Source organism: Cryptomeria japonica, chromosome 9, assembly GCF_030272615.1.
Source record: "Cryptomeria japonica chromosome 9, Sugi_1.0, whole genome shotgun sequence".
In the NCBI taxonomy this organism is placed as follows: Eukaryota; Viridiplantae; Streptophyta; class Pinopsida; order Cupressales; family Cupressaceae; genus Cryptomeria; species Cryptomeria japonica.
In genome coordinates, this window is record NC_081413.1 from 574,221,736 (window position 1) to 574,236,480 (window position 14,745).

The following is a 14,745-nucleotide window of genomic DNA, read 5'->3' on the forward strand; positions in this document are numbered from 1 at the left end:
CCAAGCAAAAAGGAGGACCATTGAGAAAAATAATATTGTTTAATTTTTACTTCTTGTGGAACATGGAACTACGGTCCATTTAATCTGACAACCCTCCTCAATTCTTTAGAGTGATTTCACATAAAAATCATCATTGTGCAAATTTGATAAACTTCAGTTTGGATCATATAATCTTTAAACCAGCAGCTGGTCTTGATATTCTAAGGTAGATAGCAAGCAGATTTGGAGGCATTTTAAAGACATTTCATTAAAAAGTACATTGCTACAGATTCAGAGATTTACTAGCTGCTATTGCACGAGATAATTTGGCCTTTTCTGATTTATATTCTAAACATCATATCTGAATTAGATAATGAACTATTAAGCTGCAATTTTTGGTTGATTTCATATTTATGTTTAATTGTGCAAACTATTATTATTGTGAGCTAGGATTTGTCGTGTTTTGGAATGTCCCCTTTTGAAATGGGATTTATTAATGAAATTAAAAATAAAAAATAATAATTAATAATAATATAATTAAATTTAATTAAGTTTAATGAATGGTCAAAAGGCATGAAATGAATCGTTGGGACTCCCTCAAACATGAGATATAAAAGGGAGATCATTTCATTTGAGGACATCCATGGATCATCATCAATTGGGAATGAAGGAAGAAATCAATCAATTTGGAAATAAATTATTATTCTCAGAAGGCAGCAATGGAGGGAGATGACTCAATTCTTGCGAAGAGTAGTGACTCCAAGAAATGGATATCAAGGGAAAATCATTTCATTGAGAGAATTATGGAATAAATCATCAATTCATAAAGGAAACAAGCATTCAATCATTCAATTGCCAATAGAACATTATGTGACTTTGCGAGTAAATTAAATTATGTTTTCAAGGGTAGTGATATTGTGATAAAGGGTGCCTTATTCAGCGGTTCTCCCTCTGACTGTATTCAGCATGTATTCAAGGTATATTTATAGACATAGATCAATTTAATGCCAGAAAATATAGGATCATACATATACAAAATATTCATACTGTAAACATGCAGAAATTATGATGCTTATAATACTATAATGCATCTATAATCTACTGATGTATAACTTACAGAGATTTTTTATAGTTCGAATCTCTGGCTGATTGCGTGGGTGACAGGATGGAGGCTTCCCGTGTTATTTCCTCTTCTTCTTACTTTTTCCTATATCCACTAGGGGGTATTTATCCCTCCCAGCGTGGATGAAGAGTCATGCACCTTCAGCCACGTCTGCTGGTGGCAGCGACTCCTTGGAAAGGTCACTGCCCTTCCTAAATCGCTATTCATGATCCAATCGGAGAATTTAGAAATAGTGATCGCACCCTTCAACGTTTGATTAATATTCATTAAACGGTTAGTTAGAGCCCGACATAGTTAGTAATAATGGACCGGTAAAATTAGTTGACACTAATTCCATCAATAAAAATATATTCAAAGCTCCTCCATATATATATAAAAATATATTATCGCCTGTAACTTAATGAAGTTCTGATCTGTTCTAATCAATTTTAGATACCAGAATTAATAATTTAATATCAATAATAAATTATCATCAGTTTTAGATAAGCAAATCAATTGTTCATTTATTTCATAATAAATTTCAAACTAATATCAGATATGACTGATTATTAATTATGATGAATATTTTTAACAGTAATATGTGGAGTTTCTATGTAACAATATGGGGGATATGACAGTCCTCCCCCCTTAATTTTGCTTGTCCTCAAGCAATTTTAAATTGGGATGATTGAACACTTCAGGTTCCTCCCATGTTGCATCTTCGGTAGGTAGTCCTTTCCATTTGACCAAGTACTCCTCAAGGGTCTTATTTCTCAACCTTTTCTCTTGTACATTAAGTATCAATTCTGGCTCCAAAGTTAATTTACCTTCATCATCTAATGGAGGCAAATTCGGACATGGAATGGCGTGCTGCCCCAATACCCTTTTAAGGCAAGACACATGGAACACATTATGGATCCTACTATTTGAGGGCAACTCCAACTCATAAGCCACCTCTCCAATTTTCCTTACTACTTTTTATGGCCCATAGAAATGGGGCTTAAGCTTTTTTGCTCCATTGGTTTTGAGTGATGATTGCTTGTAGGGCTGCAGCCTTAAGAAAACCATGTCTCTTGTCTCAAAAGTTCGTTCTGTCCTCTTTTATCTGCATATACCTTCTACTGATTTTGGGCTTGGAGAAAGTTATCCTTAAGTTCATTCATTATATTCATGCTTTCCTGTACGAAGTCTCTGGCTCCTAGAACTCGACTCTTAGAGTGAACCAAATCTCCAAAAGATGTTGCAGTGTATCCATGCAAAGCCTTGAAGAGGCTCATTCCTATAGACATATGATGAGTATTATTATAACAATATTCTCCTAAATGAAGCCACTTGACTCGTGCAACTTTTTGTCTCGTAACATAATTTCGTAGGTATCCTTCCAACCATTTGTTAACTATTTCAGTCTGCCCATCTATTTGTGGATGGTAGCTTGTGCTGGGGGTTAATTTTGTTCCAACTAGCCTGAAGAGCTCTTGCCAAAAAAGACTGAGGAAGCGACTGTCCCGATCACGTACAATGTTGCGGGGTAATCCATGCAATCTAAAAACATCTTTAAAGAAAATCTTAGCTATTTGAGGTGCTCTAAATTATGTGGAAATTGCCGTGAAGTGTGCATATTTGTCAGCCGGTCAACTACAACAATATAAAAATATCCCCTTACCTTTTTTTTTATTTTTTAACACATCAAAGCACCCATTAGGGTTAGGAAATGATAATCAAACACTTCTGAAAGGAATCCTTACACTTTTTGATCACCAAGAGCCCAGTGTGGGAAGGTTAGAGCATAAGACGATAAGGGGATCATTAGCTTAATAATCAACTGGATATTTCAATTCAAATTGCAATACTAGGCAGCAAGCCAGCCCCTTCCACTTATCCAGCTGGTGATAGAGATTTCCAAAGCAGTTTGGTGGTGCAACCAGCCAAATTATAAAATCTAAGAAACTGAAATGAACAACAATCACTCGACCACTTATCTAGTGGGAGGACTGAAAATGAAATTACAATCTAGTCGACCACTTATTCAGCTGGAGGATAGTATTACAATAACAAAGAAAGGCGGCGAACCAACCTCTTCCACTTATTCAATGGGTCTGATGTTACAATCCAGAAAGAAGTAGTTGTTAGTACTACTAATCAGCTTTACAATAAAGAGCATGAGATTTTAGATTAAGAACATCACTGTCCATCGCTGCAAATGATAATGTAGTCACACAAATATGTCCAGCTTAATTAAATAAATAATTGCTATTTATTTGATTAAAAATCTACTAGCCATCAGTTAATTAAATTAACATTTAATTAATTCATCTTCAAACATTCTCCTATTAATTAAATAAATTATTCAATTTATTTTAATTAATTCATTAAACCAAATTCACAATCAATTAAATGAATAAAATCTATTTATTTAATTAAATCCCCTTTTTTCCTCTTTTAAATAAATTAAATAAAAAATTTATTTAAATCATTTATCTCCCCCCACTTGCATTTTCCTACAAATGCAACTTGCCCACATTTATTGAAATAAATTAATTTATTTTAAATAAAAATCCTATTTTCCCTCACCCACCAAATCCACTTGCATTCCTAAACCCCTTCTAGATTCTTCTAACCCCTTCCTAATTAACCTAATTCATCCCCTAATTATTGTCACATTCCTAAGCAACATGGAGTCACTTCTCAAAGACTTCAAAGTCTTTGAAAAACATTTAATGCTTTGTGTGTTCAACAATTTAACCTCCAAAGTCTTCCAAGACCACTAATGGCTCTTACATGACCATTAATGGCTCTTACATAACCATTTATGGTTATTTCAACTTGCACTCATGTGTCTCCTCAAGCATTTATTGCTTTGACCATGTTTATCCCTCTTGCCTTTGCACAAGAGTTTATCCATTGGATAAAAGCTTTATTCTTTGAATAAAGAGTTTATTCATTCAACTAACCTTGACCCTAACTTCCAAGGTCATGTCAAGCATTTAATGCTTATTCCCTTTCCTCTCAACCTATCTCACATTGACACTTGTCATCCTGGGATTGGGTTAAAAGACCTCACATGGATTTAAAATCACTCAACCCTGACCCTTGTTGAGATTGCTTAATCTCAACCATCCATTGCTCCATTTTTCCTATAAAAAGAGCCCATTTCTTCATAATCCAGATCCTGAAAACTGGTATGCATTTAAGCTATAGGCATTTTAAGAGAGCATTTTAGCATAATCAATTAATATCTTGTCATCTTGGATAAAATAAATCATTTTAGCATCAATAGCATTTAGTATTAGCTTCTTTATTTACATTTAGAGCAATACTTCAATCTCAAACCTCCATAAGCATCCATAGTGCAAAAAGCTGCTGAGAGCTACACTATTTTGGAACTTGGAGAGGAGAGGAACAAGGGAGAAGAAACCAAGAGCATGTTAGGAGGCATTTGGAGATGCCTTGTCATATTTACCTTCTTAGTTAGATATTTTATCATGCTTTTGATATCTCTTTTGATATGCTTGTGTAGGAAAGTATTTTGTTTGTGATTTCTAACACTAACGGTTTCCTTTCTTTTCTTGTTTTGTGTCTTGATATCATTGACTAACCTTCCCTTTTTGCAGAGCATCAGATAATATAAGCACTCCCAAAACCAACACAGACCAACCACACCAAGAACACACTCCACATTATCAATTTTCAGATTCTGATATGCAAACCACATGCTAGAAAAACGTAGACCAGCAACCTAAAACTCACCAAAATGTTCACAACTTTGCCCACACTCAACATAATGACCCCAAATCAGATGCAAATGAAAGCTAGAAGATAGGAGATGAAGCTAGCACTCAACATAATGACCCCAAATCAGATGCAAATGAAAGCTAGAAGATAGGAGATGAAGCTAGGACTGATAAAACGCATCAAACAGACCCCAAATTATTTTGCACGCATCCTAAGGCAATTACAGCAGGGTACGGCCAGGCAGAAAATTCGATTTGCATTTAAAATTCAAGACTCAAAGATAGGCATTAAAAACTTACAAATATGATCGCCTATAGCATAGAGAAATAATGAGCCGATACCCAAAATGAACGGACGCACGGGCAGAGAGATATGAATGAAAATAAGCTACAGACACACTAAAACCAACACACTGAAACCAACAACCTGGAACACACACACAACACTCCAAAATCAGAAAAACTCAAACACACACTTTGCAATGAATCCATCCATTCTTCTTAGTGAAGAACAGTCCCAAATCTCAACTAGTCGCTATCTTTCAAGTGAGAAGATAAGCATATAGTCTAGGAGGTAAGCATTCCTTGAAGCATTCCAACAACATTTCGGCAGCACTTCGTTATAATATTCATGGATGATCCAAATGAAAGCCCAAGGCCTTTATTTATAAATTCTCACCAGGCCAAATTCAAATTCAAACCCACTCCAAATGGCGCCCAAATCAAATGCACTTTCATTTCCTCCTAATTTGGCGTTGGCATTTCATTTCATTCCCTTAGCATATGGCATCCAAGTCAAAAACCTCCCTTGATCGCACTTTTTGGATAACTTAAGGCTTATAAAATAACATTAATAAAATTGCACTATGGTGTCCCAAAATGAAGGTGAAATATTTCGCCAAAAGATTTAGGATAAAATAATATTTCCTTCTATAAGTCATCCAAGTTTGGATGAAGTACATGTAAGCCAAAGTCATTAAAATATGCCCTCTTCAAAAACTGACAACTGCCTACATTGAGCTGAGGCCAAGGTACTGAACTGCATTGCCAAAAATAGGCATTAGAGCTTGAACGCAAGAACCTGCCAAAAATAGCATTGTTATAAATAGCACTTACTAAAAATAGTAAGTTCAAAAAAGTCTTTAGGTTCATTTGTATGTTATACCATCGCGAAGCTCTCAAAAAACCCAAAAGGAATCTAAAATCCATACTGCCAAACTCCATCAAATTCATCCCTGAAAACAATGAGTCCTAAAAAATAGGAAACCCTAATTTCTGCTCCAACTAGCCTACAGGTCTTCGGAATAGGCTAATGGCCAACTGAACTGATTACAATTGAGAAGAGGAAATTAAATAAATTCAATCTTTCCCCTGTACTTTGGGCAATCCGGTTATAAAATCCATAGATATACCTTCCCATTTTTGGTTGGGAATCGGCAATGATTGGAGTAATCCTACAAGAAAAGTATGCTCATCCTTGTTCCTCTGACATACCATGCATTCCTTATAATATGTTAGCACATCTCTCTTAAGGCCCTTCCATGAGAACCTCTCTCTGATTTGTTTATAAGTTTTGTAGTATCCCTAATGACTTGCCGAGGGATTGTCATGATAATTTTGTAAAATCTCTTTCTTCACCTTAGATCCAGGTGTGATGTATATCCGATCTTTATAAAGGATGAGGTCATCTACAATCCAGTAATTTTCATCATGTACCTTTCCTTCAATTAGGTCACTAGAAAATGTATCCTTGGCATATTCAGTGAGTATGGATGTTTTCCAACTAGTTGATATTGTAGTCAATGCATTAAGGTAGGGTCTCTGAGATAGAGCACCTGCTACAATGTTATTCTTACCTTTCATGTATTCAATATCAAAATCATATGCCTGCAATTTACTCACTCATTTCTGTTGCCTGTCATTTAAATCTTTTTTATTTAAGAAAAACCTTAAGCTGTTGTGATCGGTTTTTACAATGAACCTCCCACAAATTAAGTATTGTCTGAATTTTGCTAGGGAATGCATTATTGCTAGCATCTCCTTGTCAAAAATGGAAAATGTCATTACATGTTCCTTAAGTTTCCTGCTTTCAAAAGCTATGGGGTGTTTATTCTATTATGCATCAACACAGCTCCAATACCTTCTCCTGAGGCATCACAATATAATTCAAAAGGTAAAGAAAAATCTGGTATGGCTAGAATAGGGCAAGAGCTCATAACCTTCTTGAGTTCCTCGAATGTTGGTTGGGCCCCTTCACTCCATACAAAAGCTCATTTTTTTGTGAGATCAGTGAGTGGTGCTATTAGCTTTGAAAAATCTTTTACAAACCTCCTATAGTAGTTGCATAGGCCTAAAAACCCTCGTAGGTGAGTAAGGGTTCTAGGATTTGGCCAACTCCTGATGGCCTCAATCTTCTCTTCATCTACCCTCACTCCCTGCACATTAATCGTATACCCCAAATATAAGATTTCTTCCGTATCGAATTCACATTTTGTAAATTTTGCATATAAGGAATTTTGCTCAAGTATCCTTAAAACTTCATCTATGTGCTTCAAATGGTCTTCCAAGGTCTTGCTATAAATCAAGATGTCATCAAAGAAAAACTAGTAAAAACTTCCTTGATTGGCCTCAAAAAATGTGGTTCATACAAGACTGGAAGGTGGCGGGGGCATTTGTCAAGCCAAACAGTAGAACAAGAAATTTGAAATGCCCATAATGGCATCTGAAAGCTGTCTTTGGTATGTCTTCCTCCCTCAGCTGAATTTGATGGTACCCTGATCTTAAATCTATTTTGGAAAATAGATTGCTCCGTGAAGTTCATCAATGAGCTCATCAATCCAAGGGATGGGGTACTTATTCTTTATTGTTTTCTTATTTAATGTCTTGTAGTCAATGCACGTCCTCATTGTGCCATCTTTTTCCTTGGAGAACACAACGGATGAAGCGAGCAGGCTGCAGCTTGGCTAGATGTGTCCCATCTCTAATAATTCTTTTATAGTCTTTTCAATTTCCTCCTTATATTTGTGTGGATGGTGATAAGGTGTAGTAACAACTGGTTTTGTCCCTTCCTCAAGTTCAATGGAGTGTTCAAATCCTCTTTTGGGAGGTAAACCTGGAGGAATATTATCAAAAACCTTTTTATGTTTCCTTAGCAGTGGTTGGATATCAATGTGGACTTCTTTACCATTGGGAGTGGTTTTATCCATGATTAGGCATTGGGCTATGCCTAAGGATCTTTTCCATCTTCCTTGCTGAGATTATCCTAGGAGATCCATCGGAGAGTCCCTGCAATGTAATCTTCTCCCCATTTCTTTCAATACTTGATACTAATTTTGAAAAGTTCATATTCATATCTCCTAGTGAGGCTAGCCAAGGGATTTCCAAAATTAGATATGTATCTCCCAGTTTTACAGTGTAGAACTTATCCTTGATGTCATGTTCCCCTATGGAGATGTTAAGCTAAGGGATCTTCTTGGTACATGAAGTTGTAAACCCATCAGCTAGAGCTACCTTGAATCCTTTAAAATCTTGTGTTTCCACCCCCAATCTTTTGGCTAGATCCTCATCTATAAAGTTATGTGTAGCTCCACTGTCTATCAAAGTTGTCACCTTCTTTCCTTTAATTACTCCTCGAATTCTAAAAGGGTGGTGCTTTGTTGCCGTTGAGATAGATGCTAATGTACCCCCCTCTTTATCTTCATCATTGTATTTTACCCTTTTGCAAGGGGTCTCCTCATCTTCCTCATTTACGGACTCAATGGGATGAGCTTGGCCCTTATTTACACAGTTATGACCAGGCTCCCAATTTTCCCCACATTTGAAGCATACTCTATTCGTCCTTGGGTTTTTCTTTTTGCAGTCATGTTTCGGACTCCATTCTTCATTGCATTTATAACATAACATTGCTTCTCATTCCAACCTTGCTCACATTTGTGTCCTCTCTCCCATTTCTTTTTGCAATTATAACACAAGCCTTTCCTTCTTAACTCATCACGGTCATCATAAGAGAGGAAGGCCATCTTGCGGTCCTCTCGGTCATGTAAGTGTTTGTCTTTGGATGTTGCTTTCTTAGAGTGATCTCGTCCCTTGGTTTGGGTTGCTTCTAGTTGAATAGCTTTAAGGATCGCTTTTTGAAGGGTGGGAAGCTCAAAAGCGCTTACTAGCCCTTGGGTTGCATCATTCAACCCTTCTATGAACAGGTAGATGAGTCTGAGCTAGCCTTTGGAATTCTGAAATATATTCCTCATGACTTCCTTTTTGCCTTGCAAGCTCTTTGAAGTGTTTCTCAGGGTGGGTGTGATCAAACCTTTCAATGAGCTTCTTTTTGAAGGCCTCATAGGTTTTAATATTTTTATGATCTTGTGTGACTAGACCATGGTGTCATCACTCATGTGCTGTTCCTTCTAAATGCAGTATGGCAAACGTGATAGCATCCTTTTCTACAATGGGACAGAGGGTGAGGTAAGTTTCTAGTTTTTGAATCCATGAATGAGCCGTGATTTTCCCAGACCAATCAAAATTGGGAATGGTCATTTTTCCCACCTTATTTTGTATTTCCCTATTAGGTTGTACCTTCCTTTTCCTATGGTCCCTCTTTGGGTTGGCCTTAAAAAATTCAGAGAAGGCGATACTCCTTTTAATTTCAGGATCTAATTTTGTATATTCAGCAGCAAGTTCTCTTAAACCAGGGACATGAATTTCTGCATCATCTCTGGGTGGTTCCTCCCTAATTAGAAAAGGGTGTATGTTTGTTCTATGAGTGGATTCTTGGGTGGTTCTATCATCATCTTCTGATTGGCTTGGATATCTCTACCCTACAATCCCTGGATTTGCCCTGAGGTTACTTATGGTTGCTGTTATATTTTGTAAGGTCTGGGTAGTTTGTTCCATGAAAGTTATGAATTCATGTTCCATGGCTATAGTGGCTTTCCTCTTTTCTCTCTCTAAAGCTCTTAGGGTTCGCTGACTTAGGTGCATCAACTAGTTCCTTTAGGCTGGCAGGAACATGCTCTGATATGACTTGTAATGTCCCTCTTCCTAAATGGCTCTTATTTTGTCCTATGTTACACTTCCTTAATTGTCAAAAGGGTTTTAGGAAGGGAATCCTCTTATATTCCTGACAGAAATAACCTGCAATACAAGTTAGAGGATAGAATTCTAATTACAACATATGAAACATTACCAATTATGTAAGATAAATAAAAGAGAAAGGGAAAGAAACTAATTATGATCGATGAATCAAAAGAATTGCAACTAAAGAACTACTATAATAGAATTTAATCAATTATGGAAACATCATTGTAGTGAAGGAAATAGAAAGTTCTGGATTATAATTATAAGAAATCTAATTGCCTTGATAGGGTGTCTTAACATACGATTATCCTAGAGCAAGTCATTCAGTGAGGGTGTCTTAATGACGGTTCTCCCTCAAACTAAGAGGGTGCCTTAATTAGCAGTTCTCCCTCAAACTGAGAGGGTGCCTTATTCAGCGGTTCTCCCTCTGCCTGTATTCAGCATGTATTCAAGGTATATTTATAGACAGAGATCAATTTAATGCCAGAAAATATATGATCACACATATACAACATATTCATACTGTAAACATGCAGAAATTATCATGCTTACAATACTATAATGCATCTATAATCTATTGATATGTATAACTTATAGAGTTTTTTTATAGTTCGAATCTCTGGCTGATCGTGTGGGTGATGGGATGGAGGCTTCCCGTGTTATTTCCTCTTCTTCTTCTTACCTTTTTCTATATCCACTGGGGGGTATATATCCCTCCTAGCGTGGATGAAGAGTCATGCACCTTCAGCCACGTCTGCTGGTGGCAGTGACTCCTTGGAAAGATCGCTGCCCTTCCTAAATCGCTATTCATGATCCAGTCGGAGAATTTAGAAACAGTGATCGCACCCTTCAACGTTGATTAATATTCATTAAATGGTTAGTTAGAGCCCAATGTAGGACCAGTAAAATTAGTTACCACTAATTCCATCAATAAAAATATATTCAAAGCTCCTCCATATATATATAAAAATATATTATCGCCTCTAACTTAATACAGTTCTGATCTGTTCTGATCAATTTTAGATACCAGAATTAATAATTTAATATCAATAATAAATTATCAGCAGTTTTAGATAAGCAAATCAATTGTTCATTTAATTCATATTAAATTTCAAACTAATATCAGATATGACTGATTATCAATTATGATGAATATTTTTAACAGTAATATGTGGAGTTTCTATGTAAAAATATGGGGGATATGACATTCAAGCATTAATCAATATTGACTTTCAATCCATCAAGATATGAATAAGTAGAGGCAAACAGAAAATTAGTGTCATCCCACCCTTATTTGCCCTAATTTTGATGTTTTGATGTACTTACTATTTTGGCAGGTTCTTCACAGGTAGGGGTCCCGACACTAAAGACTGAGTATTCATGAACATTTGTCTATATCCGAAAAGTGTGAAAAAGCAGGCATTTGTCTATATCCGAAAAGTGTGAAAAAGAAGGCAGTTGATCGAAAAATGACTAAGTGTGAATTCATTCCAGAAGTGGAAAGGCATTGAAAAATCTTCTAAGTCTAGCAGAGAAATCCACTTCAATCCAAGATGGCATCCCAAGTCTGGAAAAGGGCAAAATTGGTTAAGTCCAGCAAAATCCAAGGGAATCCTTACCTAGGCAGTGAATGGCTTTCAAAAGTAGGTGGGCGCCAGATTGGGGTCATGGAGGATTTTTCCTCCACCCCCAAAATTCCATGACTAGGTAGTTTTGGCGCTCATGTCAAGGACTGGGCGCTAGATTGGGGTCATGGAGGAATTTTCCTCTTTGACCAAATTTCCTTTTCCATGTCCTTTTATCGCCCAAGCATCAAGGGGAGCACTAGAACTAGGTGGTGGAGGAATTTTCCTCCACATTTCCTACACTATATGGATTCAACGCCCAGGTCAGGTAGTTGGGCGCCAAATTGAGGGTCAGGAGGGATTTTCCTCCTTGACCAATTTTCCTTCATCATATGGTTTCAATGCCCAACATCAAGGAAGGAGCGCTAGAATGAGGTTGTGGAGGAATTTTCCTCCACACCCAAAATTCCTCCACTACACGCAGTTAGTGTCCAAATCAAAGGGGGAGCACTGGATAAGGGTATGGAAGGAATTTTCCTTCCAGATAGACTTTCCTCCACAAGGTGAATTCCACGCCCAAGGAAGAAGTTGGAAAGAGGGGCATGGAAATTAAGTCAAGGATAAGGAGGAAAGAAAAATCCCCTCAGGAAAGAAAAAAAAATTCTCATGGAAAATTGCCCAAAAGTTGAAGAAATTTCAAGGCAATGACAACATTGGTGAAGGGAGAGAATTTTCTCTCTCCTAAGCTCCGAAGGTCAAAATGGAAAAAATTCCTAAAAAATAGGAAAGGTGATGAATTGATCAAAAATTTCTTCCCAAGGAGAAAATTACACCCAAGATGAAGAAATTCCAAGAAAGTGAAAAATTGACTCTGTTGGAAATTCCTTCCTTCTGGACCAAATTCTAGGAAAGTGAAAAATTGACTAAATGTTGGAATTTCCTTTCTTCAGGACAAAATTCTTGGAAAATGTGACATTTGGCTAAGGATTGAAGAAATTCCTTCCTCATGGAAGAAATGTGCCCAAGGTGAAGTATTTCAAGGCACAAGGAAAATTGGCTAAGTAAAAAGATTTTCTCTCTAGAGCTCAGAACAAGACAAAATTCCTTAAGCATGGAAAATGATCAGTGGTCGGGAAAATCTTCCCTTAGGACGAAGTGTGCACAGAAATTTTCCTTAAGAACAAAATTCTCTCTTCAAGAATTTTCTCTCTCCAAGAATTCCAAATGTGCAAGATTCCTACAGGAGCGGGTAAATCTGTTAAAATTATTCCCAAGGCAAGAAAATCTTCCAAAATGTCTTTTGTGTGCCCGGAATGGAAAGATTCTCGTAAAGGATGAGTTGGCGACATGCAAAGAGAATATTTTGTATTAATGAAGCACAACCCGGAAAATTATAGAAGTTCCTATGACGGCAGGGTCCACTTGCATGTTGAGAATCTATTGAATACATGGTGGTATGATGGCACATTTACTGTTGGCGAGCGTTTGACCAAGTGGCGGTTGAGTCAATGCATGGTGAGGTGGTGGAGCATCTTTTGCATGTAACCGTCGTATTTAGGAGATGATGGAGCATTTATTACACAGGGCGAATTTGAAAAGAGTGGTGCATTTAATGCACAGTGAGTGCCATTTTGGGTAGGAAAGAATTTATTGTAAATGAGCATGATGGCATTTAATTTTTATTCCCACCTTGTTGCATCTTGTGTGTGGAATCTTTTGGGTCAAACCCTAATTAGGGTTTGCATGTAATCAAGGTTGGAAGCCTATATAAGGGGGTGACCCCTTCATTTTTAAAGCAAGGAGATTTGTATGAAATTGTTGCGATAAGTATTTGAGATAATAACAGTGAAACATTGTTCTCTAATGGTGTCCATTTAAGTTATTTTTCAAGACTTGCATGGTTCACCTTCCTCACTTAGAGTAGAAGTAGAGTAGCGCTTTGATTTCAATGGAGAATCTAATGGTGTTTGATGAATTTCCATGGTTCATACTTTTTGCATCTTTTTGATTATAAGTTGCAGTGTAAAGTTAGCTTGAGCCACCAAATTTGTGCTAAGTTTGATTGTGGATAGTTGTTTGGATTGTGTCGTTTTGGGTATTCAAATGCACTTTCTCGATGTGAAAATCCTTCAACATCCTTGGAAGATTGCACCAATTCTTGTGGAGTTGTAGTTAATCTTGGTGAATCAAAACTTGGTTTATTTCGAATTCGTCCACTAAAGCACTATCTATTGATATCACTGGCCTTAGGAGTAGATTTAGATCCTTCTAACCCTTTCCCCCTTAAATTTCAGTTCATTCCAGTTCAGTTCATTTGAAGCGGAAGAATCATAGAATCGCCATATATGATGATGAAGTTCCAGCCACAACAAAGAAGTGAAAGAATGACGTTAAGTCCTCTTGGATTACCAACATATTACATCAAGCCAACTGAGTCACATCCATTGCATAACCGGAACCTTGGAGTCAATTGTTTGAGCTTATTGCAATCTTAGCATACAATTGAACTTTGATCAAGAGAGAGTAAAGTGACAGTTCGAAATCTTTATTTTGTATTGCGCATGGTCACAAAACACAAGTCAAAAAGTACCATATGAAGGTACCCTCACACATCAGGTCGCAGCTAAACTGGCTCCAAAAAGTGTGTTATTGTACGGTTTCCGCATAACCTTTGTGTTAGTCAAAAATTACAGATCTTTGATCGTGATTGGCAGAAAAAGCTACGGCTTTGATTTTTCGAAAAAGTCAATAACACGTACTTTTTGGACCCAGTTTAGCCACGTCCCACACATCAAGGCAAGCTTTTCAAAGTAAAGTGTAGGCATCATAGAAGATAATCAAAGATAGTAATAAAGGACTTCAAAAAGAAAAGATTTATCATCAAACATCATCAAGAAGTCAGCTAGCAGGAAGGCAAGTTGATCAAGACAGGTCGATTAAGGCAAGATAGGCAAGCAAGGTTAAAGGGTTGACTTGACTAAGATGATGCTTCCCATCATCATCACACCAAAATTGGAGATGTTGAGTATCAAGAGATATTGCTCAACTATTTACACATGTGATGAGGTATCGAGTCTACAGAGCAAATTGAGGTGGCATCCTTGTCATCACTGACCAATCAAAGAATTCCATGTTAGCATGTCTAGATGCAATGTACTTGACTCATTCAATGGAGGCACAATATTCAACATACCTAACCTCATTTTCTATTAGTTCACATTCAAAGTTGAACATGTGTCCAATTCAATGTAACTATTTTATGGGGTAAGAGAGAGTTTGTTGTAGCAAACCCTAA

The 14,745-nt window shown here is 36.9% G+C and overlaps 1 protein-coding gene across 3 annotated transcripts in view; it reads right to left on the reverse strand.

Annotated features, from left to right (window-relative positions):
- LOC131062892 (uncharacterized) overlaps positions 1–14,745 on the reverse strand; it is a 34,489-nt gene that overhangs the window by 12,299 nt on the left and 7,445 nt on the right. The window lies entirely within an intron of this gene.